At 37.8% G+C, this 15,300-nt stretch overlaps 1 protein-coding gene across 1 annotated transcript in view; it reads left to right on the forward strand.

The window, feature by feature from the left end:
• The window catches only part of CYGB (cytoglobin), an 85,508-nt gene that overhangs the window by 16,015 nt on the left and 54,193 nt on the right, over nucleotides 1–15,300 (forward strand). The gene's annotated exons all lie outside the window — the stretch shown is intronic.

The raw sequence follows: 15,300 nt of genomic DNA on the forward strand, positions 1-15,300 counted from the left end.
CAAATAGCCCTTTGAAGAATCTTGTGTACAATGGCCATGCCCCTGTCAAAATTACCTTGAGAATCATTTCAAAATCTGACCTTGTTTCATGTTAACTCCTGCAGACTCTTCTGGAGATGTGTGGAAGGGGCTCTTTTTGCATTGGAAAAAGGAGGGGGGTTTTCCCTCCTTTTTTTCCCTCCTTATCAGGGTAAAAAGACTTATGCAAAGAGATAAAAACCAGGCTTGAAAGAAATAGTCACTGAACTGATCTGGACTTGAAACTATTCCCAACTATAAATTAGGTTTGGTTTGGTGGAGTGGGATTTGGACAGGAAAAACACATTTCCAATGTTATTGCTCCAATTTAATCCAACCCCCCAATTCCCATTTTTAAGTTTAAATAAACCTTAGGAACTCCAGTCGTAGCTTTCAGCTATTATACAAAGTTTGACTTAGAGACTATGTAAACTGGCATTGAAAAAGAAGTAAGATTCTTTCATTTTTAACAAGCATATTCTCCAACAAACTGTTAGGTCAGTTTATAGCAACTTCTCAGAGTTCTGAAGGAGGAAAAATACCTTGCAATCCAAGAACATCCAATTTGACTAGAGAGTAGAGAAGGTTTTAGATTTTGCAGCAATGAGGACATCCACAAATGTACTATGGTGGTATCTTCCCAGTTTTTCTTCAAGTTTCCCATCAGTTTTTCTGTGGAAAATTATACTGGTTTTGTTTTTCAGAAATTTTCAAGAACTAATTGTTTGAAAGCTGTTTAATGCAAATCGCATTGTCCCATTGGGACAACAGCAGGATTGTCAGTCGCATCTTTAGATATGCTTTCAGATCCTTTCTGGGTGGGTGGGATTGGAAGAATACATTTTCTTACAGATCTTCTGCTTTCTGAGGAAGTTAACCTAAATCTAAGACGTTTCATTTGTAATTATTTTAAAACATGTTCTTTGGGGAGGGGGAGACCTATTCCTTTTTTAAAACGCTTCTTGTATTCATTCCACAAAACATATTGAACATCCCTTGTGATAGTGCTAAGATTTGCAATCTTAACCAAGGCAAGGTAAGGCATATGTATTCCAGGGTATCCCTCAAACTTTAAGCAGCTGATCAGAATACTCAGAAAAGGAAGCAACAGCCCATAGACCTACAAATGAACCTCTTGAATTCACACCAAATGACTTTTTCCCCCCATTTGAATGGAACTTTCCTTATTTTATTCTTGAGTAAAAAATTGGGGTAAATCATCTATCAGGATAATTTTGTAGTGATTTTAATTTTAATTCCCCCATGCTGAATGATGAAGATCATGCAAGGGCATAACTTTTCCCTCAGTATGGCCCTAAATTTCAGATCATGGTTCCATTCTTGACTTGAATGTACAAAACTGTACATTTTTCCATTTATCTTCTATGTTCCTCAATAACCTCTGATTTTCTAAATGATTCTTTTTATAATAATCGTTTTATTTTTATTTGGTGATGTACTTAGCTAGTATACTGCATAAACGTGTGTGTGTGTGTGTGTGTGTGTGTGTGTGTGTGTGTGTGTGTGTGTGTGTGTGTGTGTGTGTGTGTGTGTGTGTGTGTGTGTGTGTGAGAGAGAGAGAGAGAGAGAGAGAGAGAGAGAGAGAGAGAGAAGCTGACAATGTATTTACCAGGTAGAAGTAGTCAAAAAAACAAAAGTATAAAGATCCAGGATGTTATGTGATACCTTTCTTTATAAAATATCAATTTTAGGAAGCTGGAACAAAATTAACCTTCTTACAGAGTTATACCTCATAATTACAGAAAAATTACAAAGATAACTTGTACAGTTATCTATTTTTTTTTATTTCATAGAACATGACTTTGTCCCATGATGATCTTTTGATCCATAAAGTACCAGATTTCTGATTTCTATATTTCTGTCAAACATTTGGTTTCCACTGAACCAAAGATCAACACTGATTATACAAAATGGATCTGGCAGGTCAGCTTCACTTTATGGAATGACAGGCTGAAGTTAAAGAGAGAGGAAAATGAATAAAACTAAACTAAACAAAATGCTCTCTGGAGATGGGTATAAGCAAAGCATTTATTCAGATTACTTCTTTGCTATGTATCTTGAACAATAAGAGAGGATGAAGTTTGCTGTTCTGTTAACATGGCCTGATGGTTCTAAATCAGGGCTGTCCAACCTGAGCAACTTTAAAACTTGTAGACTTAAAACTCCCATAATTCCTCAGACAGACAGACATTTATATTCTAAATGAATAGTGGGAAGAACACAACAAAAGTAGGAAACCTGTCTTTCTGTTTTCAGACTTTTCTGTTTTCCCTTGGTATGGGAAAGCAGATGTCAAGAAAAATGTCCGCAGGGGATCAGAAATCTCTTTGCTTTTCTGAATTATTTTTGCCCTCACAGAAGTCTCTTGCATTAACACAAACACACACACACAAACACATATACATACACAAACATTTTTTCTGCAAATGACTGGGGTAACACGTGTGTGTCAACCCTTTACATATGCAAATATTCATGCCAATATTCTGCCTGTACCACTATTGCCATTCAATTTTGCTGCCTTGGTGTGAAATATAAGCTCATTTGGAGAAGGGGAAGAAGAGCAAAGTTATTTCACCAAGTACATGCACCTAGTTTGTTCTGGAAAGTGCCAATTATAGCTCAGAAGAAATTTATTTATTTGTTTGTGATGTGTATTAGGCTTTGCCCATATATGGCCCAATTCAATTCTGATCACGTGTAGATACATTGGACAAACTGAGCTATTTGTGCATCAGTAAAACAAAACCTCACTGGGACTAATGCAGAGATGAATATCTGTATTCAAACCCCTAATTGGCTTTGGTTTTTATTCCTTCTCTTTTGACTTCTCTTGAACAACACTTTGTACCTTAATCTGGCTTCTACTTATCTCCCCACCCCATCCACTCTCACCTGAAAACTGATATAAAGAATATTTGGATTGGAATATGTATCCATTCCAGCAGCTAAAAAATATCTTGATTAAAAAAAAATAACCTGGCAAACGTCTGTGGCATCAGTGACATGATTTGTCTGCCAAGCCAAGCCAACACAATAGAATATATGGATAGATTACAGTGCACAGTTATGAAGAACTGGCCCTGAATTCATTCTGTGCATGTACACAGTGACTGCAAAGTCATTACTCAGTGAAGGATGTCAAGGGCAGGCAGGAGGGGAAATGATAGAATCACTCCAGGAGAAGCAAAGAAGCCAGTACATAGAAAAACACCAGAGATTACCCTGTTTCTTACAGCCTGCAAGCCATGCTGAAATTAATTTTCAAGCAGGGCTCCAGAGTAGCCTGGAAAGATAAATGCTGTTTGGATTTTGCTCACCAGATCTAAGCATGACGGATAAGCAGGGAAAGGTGGGAGGGAAAGACGAAAAACTGAATCTGAATAAGCTGCCCTTCGTTTAGATTTCTGAAATATAAATTAGACATTTTAAAAAATAAATCTTCCCTCACACACAAACACATCCATAGGAGTCAAGCAGCTCAATGGTATCTTTACCTTTTACCTCACACACAAACACATGCATGCAAACACACTAAAAATAATTTTGAAAGTTAGCCATGCTATCTCTGGTTCTTGGTGCCAACAAAAAAACAGTTGCTAACCAGATTTCAGTCCTGAAGAAAGTATAAAGTATTCAAAAGAATATTCTGGTTCGGAGGTGGGAGGGGGGTGTAGGAGCAATATGACAAAATAAGATCAATATTTTGGCCTTTCATTCAACTTCTTGCTCAGCCACAATTTGAACCACAATTTGTTTTATCATTAGGTTTATCTCACAGGCTTGTTGTGAGAAGAAAACAGGATAAGATTTTGCAGTGGTCTGAAGGCTGAAATGCTACTGTGAATAATAAACCTTATCTTTGTTCAAACAGAGAAGTTTAGCTAATCCCAATTCCAAATACAGTTGTTCAAAATAAGAGTCAACAATAGCTGAAGGATAAAATCCCAAGGAATTAAAATATGTATGCTTCTCACAACCATTTTATCAATCATAAGAGTAGGTTTTTGCAGTTAGCCATTTCAGAATAATATGCTGTTCCACACTGGCTGTATATTATGTGGATATGTACATATGATATCTGAAGATAAATATGAAAAAAGCAATATATAGTGGATGATTAACAATCCAAGTTCAACTATGTAATGAATAGGGGTGGGGGGAGAGAAAGAGAGACAAGTCTGAAACCAATTATCAATGAAAGTTTGCTATTAAATCTGTAATACCTAAAAGGCAGGAATTCCATCTCCAAAACATCATCTGGGCAAATAGATAGTGTTGCTGTGCTGAACAGAGAAGAAACCTTGAGGGAAGGAGGGCAAACAGAGGAAGGCAGAAATTGTTTCTGGATAAGAGTTTTGTTTTGTTTTAAAAAAGATTGCCTTTAGCAGAGAAGGTGTTGATCCAATATGTTGATGTGGTACTGGGCAAAACAACTACAGTGGTACCTTGGTATTCCACTACTTTGAAACTGATCGAATTTGGTACTCAATGCATTTTGACATGAAAATTTCATCCCAGTATTCATCGTTTGTTTGTCTGGTACTCAACACACAAGCTATAACTTGTTGGTGTCAACTGCCTTGTGACTGACTACATTATTCCGTATGGAAAAATTTTGTTTGGTTTTTGGTACTCGTCACATCTCCATGAACCAATTAACTACGAATACCGAGGTATTACTGTATTTAGCTGTGTAGCAATTTTCATGTTTTCCTTTCTTCATGTCTCTTTCACAAGAATATTAAGTATATTTCAGACCAGATAATCTTAACAAAGTAATGTTTTGGAAGAAGACATAAGGTTAATTGCTCTGAGGTAAATTCCAAACTTTATTCTACTCTTCAGTGACCACATAGTTTGCAATTATTTGTTTAAACTCTGCAGTCAGATAATGAAAATATGTGAAAAATTGTTGTCTCATCAAGTAACTTTTAAATAATTGTTGGATAGTTAAAGAAAAATATCTGTCTTTAAACAATCATCTCTAGAACATATTGCTAATAGCTTGAGAGAAGATGTAATGAATTTAAAAAACTGAAAAGTTTTAACTGTAATTTTTCTACTTGCATTGTATTCATGAGAGCTCTTGACTTTAGCTATGTCTAACTGCCTTTCTAATGGGCTTTAGATGGCTAAACTAGTTTAGGAATTACTTGTTTAATTAAATCCAATGCAGTTTGTGCTTTGACTGCTAGAACAAATCCTTGTGTTCTAGCAGTCAGGAGAGATGGGGGATGAACACTAATTTCAAAGAATGGATTTTGGCTCTTGATTTTCTTCAGCAGCATAAATACTTTGGAATAAATTCAGTAACAAGAATTTGCCTGCCAACCTTTCTTTAGAAAATCAGAGACGGGTTTTTGTTGAACTTTTCCTGATGAATCCTGAAGAGAATGTTATGCATCCTCATTCTCACATATAAAGTTTACAATATTTTTTTTTAAAAAAATAGAATGATATTTCACAAACTGAAAATTTAGTAATTACCTCCTGTTACAAATATTTTAATAATGTCTTTGGGCTACACTGAGTATAGAAGCAAATTACATTGAAGCAGGAAGAACACCAAGGATAGGAGCCAACTCAACAGAGAGATTATAATAGCTTCCAAAAATGTATTGAGCTGTTGATCAGTGTAATCCATGTATAAATCACCTTACCTTTGTATTCAAATTGTTTTCAAAGGAATACTGCTTATATCTGCAGTGCTTGAACCAGTAATTTATCTATGAGCTTCTCCTAAGCCGGTGCCTTCTAGATATGCTGAAGTTGGACTTCTATCATTCATAAGAATTCTTGTTATTGAAGTCTAATACAGATAGCTGGCTGTGGAAGACTGCTTCGTGATATATAAAAGATGGTAGTAATGGGGTGTTAGTGTTAGTGTTTTAATTGGGTGTATTGCAATAAGCACTGAGATACAGATAGAAACTTAAACATGTCAACAGGGTGCTAGTGAATTTTCTACAAGAAAGGCAAAGCTTGTAAAGCTTTCCACATTATTAACAGAGTTGGGAGGAACCTTGGAGGCCTTCTAGTCCAACCTTTTGCTAGACAGCAGGAGACCCTATACATTTCAGACAAATGGTTGTCCTATCTCTTCTTTAAAGCCTCCAATGATGGAGCACCCACAACTCTGAAAGCAAGCCATTCCACTGATTAATTGTTCTAACTGTCAGGAAATTTTTCCTTAATTCTAGGTTGCTTCTCTCCTTGATTAGTTTCCATCCATTGCTTCATGTCCTGCCTTCAGGTGCTTTGGAGAATAGCTTGACTCCCTCTTCTTCATGGCAGCCCCTGAGATATTGGAACACTGCTCTCATGTCATATCTCTTCATATCAAACAGAAGCCTTTTGACCCCACAGCCATTAGTAACAGTGTGAAATACGAAATGTTTGAAAGCACATAATATCCATAGACATTTTCTTTTGGTTACTAAAGTGGCTAAACTTAGGACAGTTTTGTAGTGCTTGATTTTTTATTTCTTTATTCAAAGTTGCCATTGTATTAAAACATCAAAACCAAAAGCTTCTTCTCTTTTAACCCGTTTCTTCATATCTGCTCCCAGACATATTTCCATAACTAGGACCTTTTTCAACAGTAAAGTAAATCGAACTTGGAAGGAATAGTTACTAGAAAATCCCAGTTCGACCCAGATCAGAGCGCAACTTCCCCAAATAATGCCAAGTATGATCAACAAACATGCAGGTGATTCTTCACATTTTACTCTGTGGATAAGGCCTGTCAAACTGGCGGCCTGCGGGCCAGACGCGTCACATGCAGGCCATGCTCACACCGGCTCCACAAAGGCACAAAACATCACGATACATCACAAAATGTCACGTGATGCAATCGAGTTTGAGACCCATGATGTAGATTATAGGATCAGCCACAGTGTTGACATCACAGAAAGAAGCCTTGAGTTGTATTGATTCTGCAAATCTTGCCAGAAGTTTCATTCCTGCTGCTGTTGTTGTACAAATGGACTTTTGCTGTCAACTACATGAATAGTAGCAGACTTTGAACAACGGTTGGATTCAGAGACCTTGCTGAATAGGATTTTATTAACAGAAGTAAAACATTAGCACACAGTGTGTGTGTGTGTGTGTGTGTATGTGTGTGTGCGCGTATGCTTGCGCACGTGCATATGTGAGGGAGAGAGATCTGGCCAAATAAAGAGTTCTAGCTCCATATTATCTACTGAAAATTAAACTGGATGGTTTCCATATGTTAAAGTATAACCATATGTTAAAGAAGGAAGGACAAACCAATATTACATTAATAATTACAATAAGAAGTAAATCAGGACTATATCCAGGACATTACAGATCTATCAAACAAATCACTGTTCCCAACTAGATTGGTAGAAAGCATGATTAAACATATGGAAATATTAAATGTATGAAAGAACACACTTTGCAGAAGAAAAAATATAGTTTCTCTAAATGACCTTTAAAATCTTGAGTGTAGCTTCTCTAACTTTCTTTTCCTTTAATTTTGGATTTCAGTCTAACCCTACCTTAATTTTACATTCACTTCAAGACTTACATTACCTATAAAAGGGTTCATATAGCACACTAACTCATAGTTTATTAACCCATTATTTAATTGAACCAGAATAATTTCAATTCACACATCGAAACCAAACTCAGTATGTCTTAATGTATTATATGAATCATAAAGTAAATTAACGAAGCATAGAGTTAAATGGAAGGTCTGCATTCCTGTGTAGGATATTTTTAAACATCAGGTATTGGGAGATGGCTGTGAACCTCATAACCTGATCTTTATTACTTCTCCTTTTCCTTCTCCTTTTTGCTTTCTACAAGCAGTTGTTCCCTATTGGGGAAAAAATGGCAGAGCGGATTGGCCTTTGGGTCTGAACAGTTTAGGCTCTTTTTTGCTCATTTGATTAATTATGTGCCATCAAGCCAGTGTCAATTTTGTGTGTATCAGTGTCAAAGCAACTACATAGACAGATTCTCTCCATGGCAATTTGTCCCTCACCTGGTCTTTCAGCTCTTCCAGTGGTGTGCTCATTGCAACTGTGACTTCATCCACCTTGCTGCAGATTGTCGTCTTCTCACTCCTTCTACCTTTCATAGCATTGTAGCAGGGGTGTCACCCTGGCGGCCAACCCAACTCACCCCAACCCATCCTGCGGGCTGGATGCGTCACACACAGGCCATGCCCACTCCAGCTCCGTAAAGGGAAAAAACGTCACGATACGTCACTTGATGGCAACATGATCCCACGAGTTTGATACCTGTGCATTATAGCCTTCTCCAGAGAGCTAGGTCCTTACATAATGTGTTTGAAGTAGGATAAATTGAGCTTGGTCATTTGTGCTTCAAGTGAGAACTCTGGGTTGATTTATTCAATAATGTGTTGGTTTTCTTGGCTGTTCATTGGTACTCTCATAATCTACCGTCATGCTCATAACCCACCATTAACTACATGCACCATGTACTTATCTATCTCTTACCCTCTTTACAGAGAGCTGAGATTGGCATAAATGGCTACTTTGCACATTAATATGAAATAATATAACAGTATTACAATCTGATAAGAACAGGCTGATGGGATGATGATAGAGAAACATTAGGAGGAAAGGGAAAAGCACACAAAGGCATTTTAATTAGAAAGACCCTTTTATCACTCCCTTTGCTGAGTAGCACTTTGAATCTACTCTAGCAAATGTCTCCACACCCTCATATTACAGCAGTTGTGGTTTAAAACGAACAGTACCTGTGATCACAGCTCTTACGCAGCTGGCCCCCTCCCTGTATTTCACAGCTGGATAATAGATCATCACTCCATCCTGGAGAACTAGGTCATTTGAAGAAACTATTGGGAGGCCTATTGAGAGGAAAAGCACTCCAAATTGCATCTAGCCTGCCTTTGCAGAACTTGCGTCTCTAAATGATCGAGAAACCCCATTCCTACAATTTTTGGGAATATTTTTGTCTCTATTACTAAATCATTTCATATTTCTGAGAGCCAAAAATGACCTGCCAAGAAGCCGTGTGAACCCCACTGCCCAAATCTTATATTGGGTGCAACCTATCAAAATCCTGTTTGTCAGGCCCACTTCCTTTTCCAGAAAATGGAGCCTGAACATAACAGTCCAGCTCTTGTAACAGAAACTAGGGAAAGAAAGGCCACCTCTGGATGAATGTCAAAAGGAATGTTGGGTGCCTTTTAGAAGAATCTAAAACAGAATTCCAATCTTATTGTTGAAAAATTATGATTCAGTAGCAGGCATTTCTGAAATCAAGATTTTGGACTTAGCTTCTATGCCACACTCACAAAATCACATCGACAGCTATACTATTTCCCATTTAGACACCCACTAGTTTAAAAGAGAGATGGGGCAGCTTTGATGAGAATGGGTAAAATAGCATGGTAATAATAAAATATGAATAAAAAAATCCATGGAGATTGTGAATTGGAACTTTATGGAGCATATTATTATCATGGTTGGCTGTAAAATCAGCCAAATGTTTGGACTGGATTTGGCATTTTTGCTCACCTAGTGAGTCCTTCCTGAAGGTCTAGGATAAACAGATGTTGCAGTAGTAATACTAAAGGCATTGTTGCAGGGTGTAAGCAGTTCCAAGTAAAACTGCATTTTGCAATTGATAGATGGTGATTTTATCAATGCTTATGTGTTCAGGTGGTGCTCCAGATTTTTAGGGATTGCATACCAGGCACCTATTACTATTGCGATTACATTTGCTTTCTTTTGCCCCAGTCATTCTAACCCTATTTTCAGATCTTGTTGCTACTTTGTCGTGCTATTGCTATTTTATATATGTATACGTGTGTGTGTGTGTATGTGTTGTGTGAAATCACAGCTGTCAGTTCTTTAGCTAGTGCTGGCCTTCATATACATAAGTTCTTCCCAAGCTCAGATGTTGTGATTTATCAACATAGTATATGTGTGGAAGCAATGTGATCTTTTGTAAATAATAAATGAAAAGTTTTTCAATGGACAGATTTTCTAAGTGCCATTCAAGATTTTTTGGTATGCACCCAGCATTTTGATAGCCCCTGGGATCATGATGGCTGATTTATGCCATAACCTTTCAATCTGATTTTCAAATCATGATATTTTATGATCTTTTCCAATTCCTTATCTTCTGTTATCTCCTGGTTTTGCCACATCAATTATCCATACTTTTTTCTTTTCAACCCCATCTGGTGTGGTTATGAGCCAAGACTTTATCAGTCGGTGTTTGGAAATCCCAAAATATTATTAGCCACATTCTTCATATATTGCAAAGTTACCATGAAACAGACCAATGGGACTTGAATATCTTTATATAGATAATGTTATCATTATTACAAATACAAGCAAGTGATATGCCGTGATATAATTAGCACAAATGTTCAAAATCAGGGGTCCCCAACCCCTCATCCATGGACAGGCACCGAGCCTTGTGACCCAGAAATTGGGTCATACAAACAAGCAAAGCCCAGTGGTGAAATCTACTTATGTTCCCTACCAGTTCGGAAGTGCACGTGCCGCGGTTGGCCATTACAGAAGCCCTCTATCATCAACAAAGTGAACTGGGAACTAATGAAAAGGGTACATGTTATATATTGTTGTTCACTCTCCGCTGCAGAATTGACACATGTTAAGCTACAGATAAGATAGTAGGAAAATGTGATAATTTGGTTATTTTGATAATAAATACTTGAAAAATTATCATGCTTCTAACACACTTCTTAGTATATGATTGCCTTTAGTAGAGGAAACTCTCAGGAATCTGTTTCTGTCAACAATCTGCCAAAATCAAAACGATCAGTTCAAAATCTGTAAAAGTTGAGAGCAGTAGAGTTTATGAGATTCATCTAACTACCTTGTGGAAGTGTTTGCATATTGAAATGTTCTGGTCATATCCTAGAGTTATAAACTTTTCTTTTAAAAAAGCATGTTTTAAAGGTCCATATTCTCTCTTGGCATCCCAAATTTTATTACTTTTTTATTTTCCTATCCTTTAAGGATTTTAAGATGCAGTCTTTCTTTCCCCATTTAATTTGATGACAAACTTGTCATACTCTTTTAATATTTATAGACAAAAATACCGATTTATAAGGAGCCTTCTCTCAGCCAAATGCTTCACTTTTTAATAGTACGATTCAGTAGTTGTTTAGGATCTGTTTCAATTGACTTCTGTTCCATGAACCTTTTTATTCAGAGAAGCATGTGTATTAGTTTTTGCAGATGAAAAGGCAGCCTTGAACACTTAGAGGTCCTCTTGTTCATTCTGCTGAAAGAAGCCATAGACTTCTACCCAGCTTGAAGTCCAACCTGGATTTCAGCACTCCTATTTTTCAGATATCTTTGAAAGTTCTTCCCAGTCAGATATTATAAGCAATTATTGCACAGCACTCTGTCCTCTTATTATTTAAAAAACCCCATCACAATTTCTTTGGGAAAGATATACTAAAAATAGTTGTTACTTCTAGTTCAAAATATTCTCAGTAGGTGTAGGTTTGTAGAAAGGCAGGCTGTCTACTGCACAACAACTTGGTCTTCAAGCACATAGTTTTATCTACATATGCATCTGCTAAGAGATTTTATTTCTGGGGATGCATCTGGGGCAGGAATGGAAATAGGAAAAATGGCAATGCTGGCAAATCACAATAACAATGTCTCAACCTATCAAAATATAAGGGCAGAATAGGAACAAGTATTCAAAAATAGAAACTATCCCTCTGGCAAATAGACTAGACTAGCTAAGATATTTGATCAGCTGCTATACTCCCACATGCTTTATGGTTGAGGGGTCTGGACCCCAACTACTTACCTTCCCTACCGGTTCGGAAGTGCACACTTGGATGTGCGTGCTTGGACCCTCTGCACATGCTCAGAAGGTCAAAAACAGATTACTACGTACTACTATAAGTAACGATGTCCGGGAGGGTGAACAGAGCTTTGCGCTTCATGGAAGGGTGGAGCTTCATGCTGCCGCCGCTACCGGTTCTCTGAACCACGTGCTGCCACCGCTATTGGTTCAGCCAAACCGGTCTGAACCAGTAGCATTTCATCCCTGGTCCAGTATTCCCCCTTCTCACACCAATTTTCTATTTGCTGCTCTATATCTGGTTGCAAATACATTAACCCAGTAAGGATGCAGCTCTCAGGAATGATTATTAGAAGTTATCATGCCGCAGGGAAAATACAACTATGTCGAACAAAGTGGTAATGAATTAGATCCTCCTTCTCTCCCTCCCTCCCTCCCTCTCCCCACCTCTCCTTTTCTCTTTGCAGACCCTTGCATTATTTTCCCCATGTTACTACAGAGCTCTTGAGTAATTAAGAGAGAACAGAAGACTGTCTTCAAAGTATGTGGGAGAATTAATGAAAATAATCCATTTAAGGGATCATCAGCCCCAGGAGGATGGAACGAATTCTTCCATCTGGGGCTGACAGTCCTGGGGCTAGTTCAGTGCAATTTGCATTTTGTCATCCCCAGGAAAACATTTACTATTTGAAATCAGAGAGGAAACAACTGTTTGTCCTTTGTTGGACCAGGCATTTCAAGCAACTAGTTTAAATTTAAAAGGAGATAGATTTATATTTATGCAGCAGGAAAATCATTGGTACCCTAATTCCAAATCTGGTTTATGTACTATTACTGTAATAGCAATTCAGTGCTGAAAAGAGCTCCTTGAGAAGATTTGAAACTTAGAATGAGAATGGAAAAGTTTGAATACGTGCCACCCATTCACTAAAAACCCAACCGTAAGGCTATGTGAACTGTACTGCTAAAACTTAAAGCTGTCATTTATTTGTCGATGCTCAAATACAAAAAAGACAGCTCATTCTGGTTATCTATACATTATGTCATGTTTAAGAAACTTTTTAGAACAGGGGTCTCCAACCTTGGCAACTTTAAGACTTGTGGACTTCAACTCCCAGAATTCCTCAGCCAGCTTTGCTGGTTGAGGGATTCTGGGAGTTGAAGTCCACAAGTCTTAAAGTTGTCAGGGTTGGAGACCCTGTTTTAGAGTATCAAAGGATTTTGATCATGTCAGGGAATTTCAGCATTCCTTAACAGACGCAGCTCAGCAATGTATGGCTTCCATGGCAACCATAGGCTTCTCTCAGTTCATTTTGGGACTTATATGTATAGCAGGGCATATGGATAAAGAGGTTTTTGCTATTCTGGATAAAGGATAAAGATCCAAATATCCCGCAGTCATGGAGAGAATATTATCTAATAACGTTTAGAATTTTTGTGCTTTTATGTTTTTACAATAGTGGGGAATTTATAAGCGGAGTAACTTCAGGGAGTAATTTGCAAGGGATTCTGTACACACAAGATTTATTTATTTAATTATTTTGTCACAACAGTATATATAAGCATTGACATGTAACAACTATATAATATATAAGCATATATATGAGCATAAGTATGTAATAACTATATTAATTAGATATAATGAAAGGGAATAATAGGACAGGAACGGTAGGCACCTTTGTGCTCTTATGCACACCCCTTACAGACCTCAGTCTTGTTGATGGATTGTGGGGGAAGTGACCCAGGCAGCTCACAGCCTCTCCTTAAATCCTCTGCTTGGTACACAGCTCAGGCATATTGGCTACAAAATGTTAGGAAAAACAGAAAGCTGAATCTAAGCAAATTTAATAAGACCTATTCCGTAGGGCAGTGTTTCTTAACCTTGGTGACTTGAAGAGGTGTGGACTTTAACTCTCAGAATTCCCCAACCAGCATGGCTGGCTGAAATTCTGAGGGTTGAAGTCCACACCACTTCAAGTCGCCATGGTTAAGAAACACTGTCATAGGGGCCATCCCTGCCTTTGTTATACAAGTACGGTTTCATCCTGCAATATAGCGAGGAAGAATTTCCTACAATTTATTGAAACAAGCTTGCAAAATATTTGTGCCCTTTTGGACTTTGCCTTCACTAGGAAAATCAAGCTATCAAGGCAGCTTTGATGGAGGTGTTTCAATTTGCTCCATCCAAATACAGGAACAAATCGTTTGAAGGGTGGAGGCCAATAACATGATCTTTAAACCCATTTCCATTCTGGTTTTGGAAAACTGCCAGAGGGGAATTGACTAAATGGGTATTAGAAACCATGAACGTTTCCTTGGCGAATACTTATTTTATCTCTTCTAAAGGAAACAGCTGTAAGACCCTTGATAATTATTATTCAATTTTCAAGCTTCTTTTTCTAAATAAAGTGCTCCAGTGGGCAGTGGCATCTATGAGATTTCTTGAATGAAGCTGATTATTTGGATCCTTTCCAATCTGCTTTCAGACCTTGGTTTTGTAATCAGAATAGCTGAGGTCAATTTGGTGAAAGATTTATATGGAAAATTGGATAGAGAAAAGAACATTTATTTGACAATATCCTTTAAGGCCACATACCGGTAGTACTGATATTGGATCAGTTTCCAGTCAGCTTTCTAATTCATCATGGGTCTTCTGTGTAGAGCCCTAAATGGTTTGTGTCCAGGTCCGAAACAAAATGACATCACATCATTGTGATGCCATCACACAATGTAAGTTATAAGGTTTGCCTCCATTACATAATCCATATCATATGTGCATGATGTCATTTGCCTCCTCTTTTCTTCTGTGCAGATGCCCATAGACCAGAACAGGGCTGTCAAACATGCGGCCCATGGGCCAGATGCGTCACGCGCTAGCTGGTTTAGCAAAGGGGAGGAAGTCCCAATACGTCATGTCGTGCCATTGTGACGATGTGAGTTTGACACTCCTAGACTAGGACATCTGAAAAATGCCTCTTACCATGCTCAAAGACTTGTAGTTTGCAAATGACATCCCTAGTTACATCTCCCATGATCTAGAACAGGGGTCTGCAACCTTCAACACTCAAAGAGCCATTTGAACCCGTTTCCCACAGAAAAGAAAACACCGGGAGCCACAAAACCCTTCCCGTGCCTGACTATTTCTTTTTTTTTTCTTTTTTTTTTTTTTATTCAAAAAGTTTTACAAAATTTTTTTTTCCCCTTTCCCCCCCTCCTCCCCCCTCCCTTCGCAACCCCCCTCCCCCCCCCCGACTTCCCGGAACGAGCACAAGGTATAGTTAAAAGTAAAACAAACATATGCTAAAAAGTTTTCGTCCCAACTTAATTATACCCCTACAATCATCAATTCCTAACTTCTCCCAAAAGCAATCAAAAATAATACATCATAATCATTCAAAAACAGTCTGATAACTCTTAGTCTGATATCTACGTTGAATATAGTCA

The sequence above is a fragment of the Ahaetulla prasina genome, chromosome 2, assembly GCF_028640845.1.
Source record: "Ahaetulla prasina isolate Xishuangbanna chromosome 2, ASM2864084v1, whole genome shotgun sequence".
In the NCBI taxonomy this organism is placed as follows: Eukaryota; Metazoa; Chordata; class Lepidosauria; order Squamata; family Colubridae; genus Ahaetulla; species Ahaetulla prasina.